The 12,481-nt window shown below is 38.2% G+C and overlaps 1 protein-coding gene across 2 annotated transcripts in view; it reads left to right on the plus strand.

The window, feature by feature from the left end:
• Positions 1 to 1,016: 1,016 nt before the first annotated feature.
• sptbn2 (spectrin, beta, non-erythrocytic 2) overlaps positions 1,017 to 12,481 on the plus strand; it is a 48,343-nt gene continuing 36,878 nt past the window's right edge. Inside the window, exon 1 of one of the 2 annotated variants that reach the window (XM_029518569.1) lies at positions 1,017 to 1,317. The gene's annotated coding sequence lies outside the window, so the exon portion shown is untranslated. The remainder of the gene's footprint in view (positions 1,318 to 12,481) is intronic. The other variant, XM_029518570.1, reaches the window with a different exon arrangement.

Raw genomic sequence — 12,481 nt, forward strand, 5'->3', positions numbered from 1 at the left:
TGACTTCCTTGATGTCACACACCGACTAGGTGCAACATAGTGTCTCAGGAATAATTTAGTACAGTCCTACAAGTACAGAAATACAGTCCTACAATGAATGGAGCGAATCCCAAAAATGGAGATAGCCGTGTTGGTGTTTTTTCTTCAAAAACAATTTTTTAAACTACCTAAAAAGAAAAGAAAAGAAAAAAAGTGTTATCAAAGAGATGTTTAAACACTGAACTGTAATGTGTGGTAGGAAGGTACTACTATATTTATCCTGAGGGCATCCAGTACTTTGTGGTACACATTAAAGAGACCAAGAGCACACTTACCATTGTTCAAGTGAACTGGGCATTAAAAAAGTGCAAAGACTAAACCTACACAGAAGGCCATGCCATGGAGGTACTGTGGGGGTGATGCACAACGTAAGCAGTGCAAAGGGAGGACAGATGATAGAAATGGATTTGTGTCACTGTGATGTTCCGTGAGATGTTTAAATTGGCTGCAACTCCGCGAGTAAGGACGGCGATGCATTCGGTGTGAACGATATATTTTCAAAACTGGCATTTGTTGAGTGATTTCCATCGCCTGATGGACTGATCATCTTCGGTTTTTCTCTCTTGTGCTGTGTGGTTAGAGCAGCAGAAACAGACAGAGCATCTTCCTTTCTGTGTGCAGCTATTGTTGCGAATACTAAAAATGTGCGCGGTGTTTCCCATGTGACTGTAAAGGGTCAGCACCCACACACACACACACACCCACCCACGGCACCACCAGCCCCCCCCCACACACACACGGCACCACCAGCCCCCCCCCACCCCCTCACACACACCCCTGCCCACCACCACCACTACGTCCTTTTTGTCTTTCTTCTCCCCGCTGAAAGGAGCACAGGCACCGGGGGTGCGTGAGGTACGGACGGCCCTTCGGATGCTCAGCCGAAGGGGGGAGAGAAGATTCAGAAGAAGCAGAAGCAGAAGCTGCCGCTGCGGATATCCGTCCCATACCTGCCGCCCCGAAACGGCTCCCTCTCCTCTCCTCTTTCTCATCCGTCTCCTTGTTGTGAAAGGCGGATAAAGCCAGAGGAAGCTCGGCAAGCTCTCACACGGCGCTGCACCGGAGCGGGAGCGGCGCTCGGACGGAGGATGCGGATTTAACGGAAAAAGAAAGCGAACCGTTAACAGTCACCTGGGATTCTAACCGTTAACGTTCGAATTAGCTTCCAGCCGCACGCCGAGCAGCGGACGACATTTTTCATGTCCGCTCAAACATCACTCACAGTGACACGGTAGAAACAACACCGACAACCTTTTCACCTGAACAACAAACAAAGGGGTAAGTGTGATTTATGCTTGATTTATTTGTGTCTTTATTTATTTATTTATTTCGGCCCGTAATTCTCCGCCACCGGCGGCTGAGCAGTTAATAACAAAGCTAATGAAGCGGACGGGGAGTCGGTGATATTCAGGTGACTGCTGCTAGCTTACTACTGCTATAGCTTCACACGCCAACAGATAACCTTTTGTGAAACTCAGAAAGAGACGCCGCTTAAAAAAATATATACAATTTTTAGTATGTTTTGGTGCCTGGTTGAGAGATGTGCCTGACTGCAACGCCTTACGTGAGTTATTGGGGACCATCTATCTGTGTCTGTGTCTTCATGCCTTTGTTTGAATCCATGTCAACCGCAGCCACATTTTTTTTATCTGCGTGTTCATCACAGCCAGCCTGTGGATCTTTGATTCAGCATCTGCCTGTCAACTTGGCAAGTCTCGGCCACTCGATGGTTTGTTTTTTTTTAACATACCGAGATTTGCAGTAGTGTTAGCATCTTGTAAGGCTGCCGTTTTTGCGCTCGACATCGTAGGCTGTGTGATTGTGTTATGATAGGTCTGAGATTTATACTGCGTGCTTGGCCTAGACTGTGAGTCATAGCAGGGATGCATCAAGTTAATTTCTGATATAATGAGGGCTTCAGAGCAAAATAGATTTAAATTACAAGGGCCAGCGAACAGGTTGTTTTGAAAAGCTCGAGTTTAATGCGTGGCCGTCAAACATTTCCAAGACAACACCTCTAATTATAGACATATTGAGAAATGGCGTTTGCTTGAAACTTTTCTTTCTTTTTTTTTTTAATTTCAAAGAGTGGACAATGCACATTATTGAGCAGTCATATGTAAACATGTAGGATTATAGCCACAGTTTATTTCCATCCGCGGACCCTTGGGAGGTTGCTATAAGAGTGAAAATACTATTAAACACAAATACAGTAACAAAGTAAAAATACATTTAAATACAGACAACAGGAGAGACAGGACATAATAGAGATTAACCACGTGTAGAACAGAGGATCATGGCTCAGACATCAACCCCAGTGAAAAATGTTATGACAGTAAAGAAAACAGCCACACTTTCATTCAGTCTTAATGATCTTTTTGAAATGTGTCCTTTGTGCACAGCCCGTATGGGGGCAAACACCTTGGAAAGTAGTGGTTATTGGCAATGAAGGGATGTATTGACAGATGATAGTTTTTTTTATTTTTTTTTTATTTTTTTATGATTTTCTGAAAGGTGAAAGCAGCAGCAGAAATGAAGAGAGCTTAAAGATGAGACACTGGTGAAAACTGTAAGATATTGAAGAAGAGTGATAATGTTGGTTAAATAAAAAGGGTTTCAAACTTTTTTTTTACATTATAAAATGCTTTTCTTGGCATAACTGTTTACTGTGGGTTTTTGCTAAGAGCTATGAGCTATAGCAATATGGCTGTATTGTGAAAGTAACCTGCGGTCTTTCCATTAGGGAATCATCACACCACTCTCAATCGGTGCCTTTAAAGCATGCCTCTGGTTTCCCGTTCACTTTAAATTCAGTGACTGATTTACACATTGATTGTAAGCTGAATGCAATAAATTGCATCGTCTAGAGTGTGGTATAGAAAATTGGATGTCTACACTATGTAATTTCAAATGCTTTATCATCTTTCCTTCTGTATTTGTGACATGGGAAGTGGTTGAAGTCGAAATCATCTCTTATATTCAGTTCCAGTTATGATGCACTAGATAACCATAAAAGCAATAACGTTCATTATTTAATCACTTTATCACTATATTTTTTTGTCTCTATAGTCTTTGTAAATTGTTTCCCATTATCTGTTTCAATACAATCTTAATGACTCCTGTTAACGATTTTTATGTCTCTTGCATTTCTTTCATTGTGGTTTTACTTGGTAAGGACACAGTCTATCTGACGCCATGATACTCACAGGCTTAAAATTGCATTATATAATCTTTATATAATTGATTATTTTTGCCTAGTGGAAGCACTAATGCATAAAGGCATTTCTGCCTAGAGGTGAACTGGTCATTGGGTACCCTTTCCTTCTAAATGTTTGAGAGCCTCATGTAGAGGGTCCACACTGAATGTTTGGTCATTACTGCTTCCTGTTCCACTGTCCCTAAAACAACTTTACACTCTGGTGTGAATCTCAGTCAAACAATGGAGCAACCAAACATAGTCATTCTATGGCAAATTTGTGAAGTAACTTTGAATATTTGTTCAAATAAACATGCATATCTCATGAATATTTTGTTAGTTAAAAACTTTCAGCAACTCCATATCCAATCAAAGGAAAAGCCAAATTGGCAACATGATTAATTCCCAAGTAAACCAGCTGCAATTTCATACCTTGTCAGTCATACTTGCAGTTAAAAATATATATGACATTATTACAGTCTGTTAGTAGTAGCGGTTGTATTATTGCCATTTTTTTTTTCAGTATCATGTCCCTTTTGCTGTGGAGTAGATGCCAATTTATCTTTACACCAACAGTTCTTCAAATTGATTGATTGAAATGTATAAATCATTTCATCATTTATAAAAAACCTATGTATATAAAGTTGTATTAGGTATGTAAACTGTGGCTGGATTGAAAGAATTCAGCCAATAAATACATTTTTATTATATTAATTTGTTAAACGTGTCCATGATTCCCCTGGGAGAAGTTAGACATCATTTGATAAAGTTTGGGTCAGTACCAATAGAGGGCGATGTGATGGCTCCTGTACTGTTCACCTTATTGAAATGATGCTCATGGAGCATTGTCTTCCTGCAGCATTAGGTTAGGGTTGAAGCAGACCACATGCAGTATATTAATAATTAACAACATACCTTTGGAGCCATCACTGCAATCTAGCTACAGAAGCTTGGTATAATTTCATTTAATACCACATTGGGAAACTACAAGAAAAAAGCTGTATATAATGCATTTCTTAATAATTCTTGCTACAAAAAAATCCAAGTGAGATTATACTTTGTGATTGCATTCATAGCCATGAACTGAAATTACTCCCAAGCTTTTTTGATGAAGACACAGACAAGTGTCTGTGATAATGACTAGAGGAAAACTTGCTGTTGGCCGGCTGGATGGCTGTCTTGATGAACAGCATTCAACAATGCAATGGCACTGTGAATGTGGGCCCCCCATAGTGCTGATTCTCAAAATCCCTCTCAAACAAGCCTTTTTTTTTTTTTCAGTTCCTGCCATACGTTCATTGTGTGGCCGTGAGCCATGTCATTAACCCAGTGGATGACTTGTGTTTAATGTTGCTTTTTGATGTGTACTTGTTAATTTAAGTCTGTATATTTTTTTAATTTAATTTTTTTTTTTTCCCCAGCCCTAACCCGGTTTTTCACATGCAATCCCTGAAAATAACATTGATGATAATTTTAGGTTAAAATATCTCTATTAGATTTCTGCCATTATTTAAAGAATTGAAGAGGCACACAGCACTTATCCATACTTTGGACTTTGCAATTGAATTGTTAAACAGAATCTCAGGAGAAAAAGTATATTTTTGCAATATGTATTTGCAGGAAGTTGTTTTGAGGTGAGAATTCTCATAAAGCCAGTTGTGAAATATTTTTGAAAAGTTGGCCAATACATTGTTTTGTCCAGTTGATATTCTGCAGATTTTGAGCACTTACTGTGGCACACCAACTTTATTTTCAAATTTAAAAAACTAGGTCATTGGCATGAATATTATGGTAACCCTAAATAAAACAAAGTGGTATGTAACACATCAAAATTACCTTCATAATAATATAAACACTTGTGAAATATGATTTATTTTTTCTTAAATACAAATGAAGATGCACCCCTGTGTCATTTGCATAATTTATGCATTCAATTTCTTAGACCAACTGTAAAACTTGTATGACTATTAAATTGCATTCATAATTTAGCAGCAACCAATGTACAATGTTTATTGCTTTTAGCCTTCACATTTCGGTCCAAAGACCCAGCATGTAGAGTACTGTTGACAACATAGGCTTATTATTATTTGTGTCTAGTGTTTCATTATTTTATTTTTTTTCCTTATCCTTATGGGGCATGTACATATTTGCATTAATCTCAAATAGCATTCTTTATTGACACAAAAATGTATTCATAGTGCTCTTAATTTGATACTAATAATCTACCTATATAAATTAAGTCCAGTAGTGTTCCTTTTGGGATATTGGAAATGATAGCAATGTCTGCCACAAATCTAGCCTAATGACTGTAAATCTAGAGCCTTCTAACTCCAGCTTGGTGCCTGCAAAATCTTAAGAGTGACACTTAACTATAGTGCAATGTGTAAGAGTCAAAGTTGGAATCAGAAACATACCTAATACAAAAGTGTCAGTGAGAGGACAATCTATTTATCTTCTATATTAAAAATTAATTATTTTTTTATTATTATTTTTTATAAAGAATAGGGGTAAGAGGGGCATATATGACAACAGATGGGGGCTTGATACAGCTACATAATAGCAGTATGCTCTCACTTAATGAATCCATCCTGTCTTCTGGTGGCAGAGTATTCATGCAGAGGCAGAGATTGCTGCAGACCTTCAAATAAAAAGTGTGCAGCCCCTAGGGAATCTGAAAACACTATCACTGCCAATTTGAGTCAAAGAGTTTCCAACCTGTAACTGCTTGACATTGGCAGTACTTTACTATTTAAATAATCATAGAAAATTGATTTTTAGGAATTGATAACCTTTAAAGACAATAAAGGCCGTTCATACAATTATTATTATAGTGTAATCATAATATTTATGCTTCTGTATCAGCCAACCCTATTAAACACCTTCAGAGCTATACCATGAAGCTTAATGAAAATTACAAGAATGTGAAACCAAAAATATTACACAACCCTGTAATTAAGATTAGGGAAACAACCTTCCGCACACACATACTTTAAACACATCTTGGGGGAATAGGTGTTGATAAGTGCCAGTAGAAATAGTTTGAGAACAGTTCTGACAAAAAATTTGAGGTTTTTCTGAATATGTACTGTGTTGTAACATATGTGTCTATATTGATGTCTATATTTGATGGCGTGAGGTATTTTGTTATCCAAGTGGTGGAGTAAGTGAATATAAATGTTTACTGTTTTTTATTCTTTTGATCAAGTTGCCTTCCAGATTGCTCTTGTAGCTAACAAACTGAATCCAGGGTGTATATCTGGTATGAATCTTGTAGCACCATTGATCACAATTACCGCACACACAGCAGGCGTATAGGCACACTGGCAGTGCTTGTGCCTGCATTTGGTCTTGTGTGCTTTAAAACGGAAAGAACCATTCCATGGTGGATTAACCTCTTTGCATAAATATTTCATTCACTGATGCTTTTAATTTGGCTTTTTGGCAGTGTGGGAGATTGATGCTGCTGCTGCTGCTGTGACTTCTAGCCAAATGTATTTGAAAGCACATGCTAGGATCAGGACTTATTCAGTAGCAGAAACTGGGCACGAGGAGCAACCACTATAACTTTCCCATTTCTTTGGGTATGCAATAAAAGTAGTCCTATTATCGACAAAATAATGCTTTGGATGGGCCGAAATTTCCACAGTGCAAAAAAGTTAATGAAAATATATCAGGATTATTATCTCAACATCTCTCTAAAACAAGGTTGCCCGTCTCTGAAAACGGAGATTATTGTAATATATGGTTTATCATAGATTGTTCTTCAAGAAATTCTTGAATGTAAACTTCTTTGGACCTTCACTAACCTGTGCTATCAATTTGGCATTGTTTACAAACTCAATGCTACTTCGTCCAGGGTTAAATAAAGAAGATAGCAGTAACTTGCTATGTCCCAGAAGTTCTGCTGAAATAAATTGATAATATTATTAGCTTTTGATTAAATTTCCCAAGATTTTATGGAAATTCCCAGTAAATTGACCACAAATAAAGTACACTATTCTTTTCATATATTTTGTAATCTATTTAAGAATATCATCTCTTTACAACTGAATTGGGTATATTTTACTTTAACGTATAGCAACATAATGCATTTCTAATAATCTGTGCCTACTTGAAATAATTTTGTACAGATTTCAAGTAATGTCTCATTATGCTGTGCTCAGAGCTGGTGCATTAGACCAAAGTAACATGTCTATGTCTGTGTGAAGGGCATGATGACTGCTTGGATTTTTGATGAATGTGATGCTACAGGTCAACAAAGGACCTCTGCTGTCCTATTCAGCAGACCATTCAAGCCAGGATCAGCAGCCTGCGGAGGGGCCTCTGATACATATGTGCCTCTGACTGCCTCATCTCTGCAAACAGGAAAAGCTTAAATGCCTGGCCCCAACTCTCTGCTGACTCCCCCATTGTATGGAGCTAGTTTAGTGGGAGAGTCTTTGTGGGCTGCGTTTTGGGATCTGTCATCCTACTGCCCTGTATCACAGGCAGGCTGAATTTTGTCCACAGAGAAGCTACCTCAGCTGGAATGACAAAATGTATTTATGTAAACAATTTGAATGCTTTATAGTTGGAATGATAGGTTTTCAGTAAAAGATTTAGAATTTAACAACTATGTATATCAAATACAGGTATTCGCTGTGGGTGTTACTTGGAATTGTATAGCAAGGTTTATAGGTCCTTTGTTTGGTATTACTGGGAGTGGTTGTGTGTGTGTGTGTGTGTGTGTGTGTGTGTGTGTGTGTCTGTGTGTGTGTGTCTGTGTGTGTGTCTGTGTCTACCCTATTCCCCTGGTGCTTGGTGGCTGTACGGCTGGCTAATGTGCACAGTCCTAATTCCCTCCAGGCGACTGATTGTAGGTTCTATTTCTCTTTTCTTCATTCCCTGATTAATGGGTGCATTGACAAACAGACCAGCTGGGTGAAGGGAAGCTGCTTTGAGAGGGGAGGAGGGATGGTGAGGAGTAACACACAAAGAGGTTGTGGCTCTGTCTATCATGCTGCTGGCACTGCCCTGCTTTCTTAGCTGGTGTCACTCTGCTGTGACGGATAGTCTGATCCATGTCTGCCTAATAAGAAGCTGGGGTTAAGCCCTGAGGCATTCCTCTGTGTCCCACTTTCACTCTTCTTTTTCAAGAGCATTTACAATATTAAATTATTTAGGTGTAAAAAAAAGTATAATGTTTGAAAAGGTTAGTTGCTATCTAGGCTACCCACCTGCATGTACCAATCTTCCTCAGTCATTGCCTTATATGCTAATTGTTATTGTTTTTGTTTTGTTTAAATTGTACTCGTATGTCAGATTCTAAATGTGTCATTACATTAGTGGGTTGCCTTTTGTAATGTAATTGAGGATTAGGCCTTGAGGGGATTCTATGTCATAGAACTTCTATGTCCCCTTTTTGTGTCACATCTGTCTGCCTGGCTGTCTCTGCCTTTTTTTTTTTTTTTTTTTTTTTGGTATGAGAAGTGCCATTGGTTGTTTGAGGTAGCTTTTGGGATAACATCTGGTCTCCCCAGAAGGTTTATATATGAACAAAGGACTGGAAATGGCTTCTGTATGTCTGTTAGCTTTGGAGAGTAAAGTAAACATTTGGGAGGGTTCTCAGCTGCCTCCAATTTGGTTGCTTGCTGGACCAGAATGAGGCACAATGTATGGTGCTCGTACCCAAAGTATTTTAGTCTTGCAGCCTGTCAATTTTGTGTGCTGAATGCTAATGCACTATGTAGTTACAACCTGAATTGTTGGATTTGTTTTATAATCACTGTATGTGGGCTGGTGGAGGTGGTGATGGGTTGGGTCTAATAGGTCAGCTCAGCTTTCATGTGTGGTGGTGTATGTGGGAGATTGAGCACAGTAAGTTGTATCATAGTAGGTCAGAGGATTGTTTGTCTGATCCATTGGGGAGCGATTAGAGCAGACCCTGAACCAAGCCTCTTCCCATCCACAACAGGGGGAGGATTGCCCTCCATTTACCAGACTCTTGTGACCTCACTGGTCCGGCCCCCTACCCAGCCCCCGCCCTTGTCCCCTTCCACAGACAGATTGCCATGGACTTCATCACTGCTAAGTTGGTCCTCTGTTTGTGGCTCTTGCTAACATACTGTGACATTTTAACTGTTTATTATTATAGTAATTAATTTGCTCTATAAAATAGCCTTAGCTTAAAAATATCAAGCGTTTGAAATTAAAGTTTGTGGTCTCACTATGTTTATTTTGTGTTTTAGAGAATATCCAACCTAGAAATGAAGGACTACCTACACACAGTGGTTCAAAGGACTAGCAAAGTCCTGGGGTGCCAGTGTGTACAGAGGTTTGCAGGCAGTGTGGATGCTTTTTCTCCTGCTTTTTCACCTGATTCAAATGAGTGGCTTCCTATCAGGCCTCAGCAGAGCTTGATGACTAGCTGATCATTTGAATCAGGTTTGTTGGAGCGGGAAACATATAAAACATGGAGGACAGTAGCTCTCCAGGACCGGGGTTAGAAACCTCTGCTCTAAGTGCTCCAGATTAAAAATAGAAATATTACTAAAAATATGTATTCACTTAAGATTTATAAAACAGATAGTGTCAAAATAATATCCATACATACTACAAATTGAGTACAAATTGAGAGATAAAGTAGCAGAAATATTAAAATATAAATAGTGTTGTGTATATATAGGTAACGATTTAAGGTTTGAAAGCTGCAGCAGTGATGTAGAGTATTGCGCAATCCTTGCATTTAGTTTCTATTGCTGGCCTCTTCTTAATCTTTTACTAACAGGATTTTCCAGGCTTTTGTTTTATTTTTTATTACTGGAATGTGTGACTTTGACTCTGCTTGACAGTGGTGTTAGGATGATGGTCAAACCTTTTGACCTATTGATTCAAAATAAGTCTTTAATGACATTTGTAAATTCTTATTCCAGGAGAGGACCGTTTTTACTGAAGTTCAGTATTTCAAATCTTTACCACCCCTTTGACACTGTACTCAATGATGCTTTTGCCCATCTTGTGTATTTTACCTTTAACGATGAAAGGTAAATGGGCCCAACCTGGCTAGAAGTATGTAACATTGATAGGTACTGGTTCTGGCAGTTGTGTATTATTAATTTGTTGGATTTGGTGGATACATTAACTTGGCATGACTTAATTAGTCCACGAATGGCTCCAGCAAGGATATTACAGACAGCTTTATGTACAAGATCAATTTCTGTCAATAACTGTTGTGTCTCAATCAGAAATAAAGACAGAAAAAGAACAAAAAATGAATATACAGGTCCATTGATGTGTAATACACTGCTGAGCTGGCCTACTTAATCTCCCGTACAGTTTCCCTGCATTCCCCGTTTTCTATTATCTCATTGTATCACAGTCGCAGTAGATTTAAGTGAACTCACTGTGCCAAGCATAATGGAGAGTGTCTATATGGCCAAGGTGTGGGCACTGTTTTTCCATGCAGTTAATGAATTAATTACACCTTTAACCAATATCCAAAGTTTGCAATCCTCAAACTTCTATCCGATCCTCAAGATCAGATAATCCTCCAACCGCTTGCCAACCATCCCCTCTCTCTCATTGCTGTACAAGTCAGTCACAGCAACAAGACATCAAAAAAAGGTAAACAAACAGATGTTAGCAACCTTACTAGTCAATCCTACTTATTAATCTGTTCATTGCTTTTAAACAAATTGCTCCAGTTAGTTAATGGCTGTCACTAGTGGGGGTCTTTATTTTAATGCAGATCCCCATTGGTTGTCTGTGTAAATTACTAACAAAAGGATCTGTTTTATTTTGCTTCTGCTCTTTGTGTCAAGCATTTTTAAGCAGTGGAGTGAAATCTTTTTCAAATTAAACACTGTCTCTGATAGAACTTGGCCTGTTATGTAGGCAAAATGTTTTTGTACATAAAAGTAACCACTAACGACTGCTAACTGTGGATTAACATCATTTGACTGTGGGAAAGCAAGGAACAATATTTCAATGCTATTAATGGTAGAGCCACATGAGAGGGTTATAACCATGCAGGCATCAGATTTTAAGGACTTTTACCTTACCTTAATGTTTTCAATATTCATATGAATTATGGAAAAAAAGAAACATTACTATAAACTGCTCCAACCTCTGCAATAAGCTTGTATCAAAGCTTGTTGTTGTTTGTTGCATTTTGATGTTTTCATCTATTCACTCTCCAAATGAAACAAAGTGATTAAACGCTAGTATGACTATAGCACCATAGCACCAATAAAGGGTCCGATCATTTAGACCAATGCCTATACTATTCTCAACCATATAATATAATAATATTAATAATATAAATAATTAAATAACTTATGAAATAATACGATGCCTGACTACAGTGCCATTAATAGTTTTAATCTTTAGCTGGGCTGTGGATCCAGAAACAACACCACATACTGTGACAGTAAATGTTTGGCAGTAAATTGTATGGGCTGTAAATGAATTGGCTGTGGATATAGTTCTACTGATCTTAATTGATTTTAAAGTGATTGAGCATACAAAAACTGTGTCATTACACTTATCTGGTAGGCAGTGTATGAAAGAATTGTCTCCACATTTATAAAATTGATACAATTACATTTTTTCTCCCATCTTCATTTATGCCAGAATACTCCCATACTTGTATAACTCTTTTATATTAACCCAACAGTTGAATCCTTGAACAACTGAAATATAGTATCAGTATATTGGTCTTTGTCTCTTCTACTCAGTTCGGTCTTTGACTCCAACAGAAAAACAAAAACATGGTTGTTCTCACTGCAAGGGGGTTGAAGGGGTTCATTCGAGAGAGTTCTGTAAACTGCTATCAGCTGAATAATGTTTTGAGTGCATTATCAAAATATGTTTGTAATCAAATTACATGCTTTAAAACAAGCACATATCATGTGTCTCAAATCAGATACTTTATACTGTACATTAATGTGTAGTACACTATGCATACTAGGGGTGTGCCAAAAAATCGATTCATATAAGAATCGCCATTCTCATTTACTATGATTCAGAATTGATTTTAAAATGTCCCAAAATCGATAAAAAATAAATTAAAAGAAATCTGCAGGCAGCCTGTCTCCACTTTGTATACGGGACATCCTGACATCACCACAGAGCCAGTTCTGGAACATATACATGCGCAGTAAGCACCAAAACAAGGAGGAAACTACAATAGTGGAGGAAAAAGAACTTCAACCGGCCCCGTCCTCCTTGAAGGCAAAGATTTGGACTATAAAAGCCCTATAAAATCCC

The sequence above is a fragment of the Echeneis naucrates genome, chromosome 14 (assembly GCF_900963305.1).
Source record: "Echeneis naucrates chromosome 14, fEcheNa1.1, whole genome shotgun sequence".
Classification (NCBI taxonomy): Eukaryota; Metazoa; Chordata; class Actinopteri; order Carangiformes; family Echeneidae; genus Echeneis; species Echeneis naucrates.